The following is a 2844-nucleotide window of genomic DNA, read 5'->3' on the forward strand; positions in this document are numbered from 1 at the left end:
TAAGTACTGTGCTGTCACAGGAAGTGTAAAAACAACAGGAAGTAATTGGCTGACCCCTGCGTTGGAACATAAGGTGAATTTGGTCCAGGTGAATTTTAGCTAGATAGCTTATCTCTGTCTTATTTTAAGAGTGGAGTTAGGTGAGCGCAGAGTACTGAGGAGAGCAGCTAACCTGATTCAGAGTCACTGCTATCAGAAGTGCTGGAATCACTGCTGCTGCTGTCACAGCTGCTGCTGCTGCTGCTACTGCTGCTGCTGTCACAGCTGCTGCTGCTGCTGCTGCTGCTGCTGCTGCTGCTGCTGCTGCTGCTGCTGCTGCCAGAGCTGCTGCTGTCCTCGTCTTCGCTGTCGCTCAGGCTTGGGGAGTAGCTCGAAACGGGCACGGCCTCAACCACCTGCACAGAGTGACATTGTTACATCAATAAGCTTAATTTGCATTTAGACAAAGCAATTAAAAAATGATCAAGTCTCATGTAACACTCATACTGTAAATTCAAAAGGCATAATGAGCCCAATCATCTTCCTTACCCGCATTCGTTTCTCTGGTGGGGGAGCAACGGCCGGCGGAGCAGAGGCGGACTCTGGCCTGGTCCTTTTCAAAGGCCTAGCACTGGCCTTGCTCGCCTCGGAGGAAGAGGAGGACGCGGGCGGAGGGGTGCATGTGGGACGGGACGAGGAGGGGTGAGACGAGGACGAGGAGACAGACTCTGGCCCCTTCCTGCTTTTATAATATTGAATCAGCCTCGCCCAAGCGTCAGCGTTGTTCAACAAAATACCCTAAAAACAGACAAATCAGAGTTCATTAGTAATCTCTTTCAAATTGAGTATTGAGATTCATTCAGAATAAACATCATAGTACTCTGGAATTGCAAACTGTGGATTAAACAAAGCCAACCTTGCTCGCCTTGGAGGAGGATGATGAGGAGGAAGAGGAGGCCACGGGCGGAGGGGTGCATGTGGGACGGGACGAGGAGGGGTGAGACGGCCGGGGGTGAGACGAGGAGCAGGAGGAGGGGTGAGACGGCCGGGGGTGAGACAAGGAGCATGAGGAGGATGAGGAGGAAGAGGAGGCAGCGGGCGGAGGGGTGCACTTTTTTCCTGTGGGACAAAGAAAAATGTCAAACTTCAATCCCAAGTAAAGAAAATATGTATTTCATGAAACTCTCAATCTAAAAAAGATGCATTGGTCGAAAGAGCAAGTCAAGTCAAGTCAAGTCAAGTTTATTTGTATAGCCCTAATTCACAAGCATGTCTCAGAGGGCTTCAGAGAGAATATGTCTAGCTAAATATAGCTGACAAGCAACGCTTTAAGGGAACGGGAGGGAATTGCACTTACTGCTAACACTCTTGGAGCGTTTCCTCAGACACCTCATAATGCACCTCTGCATCTCCCTCAGTGTAGAGGGCTGAAACGTTTTGAAGTCCACCATAATCTCCTCTGGGCTTATTTGCAAAGGGGTCTCCCGGGCCTCAATGATGGCCACCACCTCCCACAGCTTGTCAGCAGGCACCTTCATCATGTCCATACTGATCTGCACCCACTCACGGTAAGACATCGGCTCAGCATGGCCGTTGAAGCTCTCGTCGTCACATGATGAGACACTCCTAAACAGAGTGAAGCGTAATTATCCATATGAAATTATGCAAGTCATGGATTGCAAGAAAAAATTGTTGGGGAAGTAATTCAGTATGAGTCTGAAGTCATCCCTTTAATATTGTATCAATGCAAAGTTAAACTTATCTATTCTGCCCAATAGCAGATTTATAATGTAATTGACATATTTTAGTATATAAGCATGCTTTTGCAGTTTTGTAGTTACAATGTGTAATGTAATGTAATGTAAATGTAATGTAGCTTTCAATGGGGACAGACATGATGTGTGAAATGATTTCAAATGTTGTAAACTGTGATGCAATTTGACCATGTACAGGTATGGAGAAGTGAAGGTACCCATCTCTGACTCAAATACCTGAATTTGCCTCTAGTCTTGACAACCGATGAAACTGTGGCAATAGTGCCATGGTACAAATCAAGAGTTTTGAATGTGTTGGGTTTAAATATCAAACAACTAACCTGCTGGAGGTGTAGCCCGAGTCGTGCGACCAAGGAGAGGAGGCAGAGGAGCCATGAGAGGTGGGGGGCCAGTCCAGGAGCTGAATACTGTAGGAGGTTTGTGCAGAGCAAAAGGGGATGGTCTTGCTCTGACGAATCTGTTCGTAACAGAGGAACAAAAATAAAGACATATATAAGCGATCATTTATCAATACATTTTCACTCGGCCAAGATGCTGCTGTCAAAACAATATCTGCCTCGCTGTAACCAATTGAGTTCAGTTGGCAACAAACAGCAACGAAATGCAAATAAACTGATAATAGCGTGAAGACATGGCTCACATTACACAAACGCAAAGAAAAAAAAGGCTAACCGTACGTCTTTGGTAAATGACCTACTGACGCTATTCTAAAAAGGGTGACGACCGTTAACATCAAAGCAATATGCACGAAAGCATATTGCTTTTATGTTAACTCAAAGCAATATGCACGAAAGCATATTGCTTTTATGTTAACGGCCGTTACCCTTTCAGAAACTAGGTCGTTCACGGTTAAATGTAAACATTAACCAGACAATAATTACACTGGTTGTTAGCTACTGCTAGCAAATTAACGTTAACTAGCAAGTTGTACCTGCATGCTAACGTTAGCTTTTTTTTTTTCTCTCTTTTTACAAACGCTTGTAGCTACAAAATTTGGTAGCAACGTCGAATCTGGCAATGTTAGAAATGTTTGAATCCATATCTTCCGTGTCAACTGATTTAATTGAGTGTAAGACTTTGCGGTAGCTAG

This window comes from Poromitra crassiceps (assembly GCF_964638095.1).
Source record: "Poromitra crassiceps genome assembly, chromosome: 11".
NCBI classification, from domain to species: domain Eukaryota; kingdom Metazoa; phylum Chordata; class Actinopteri; order Beryciformes; family Melamphaidae; genus Poromitra; species Poromitra crassiceps.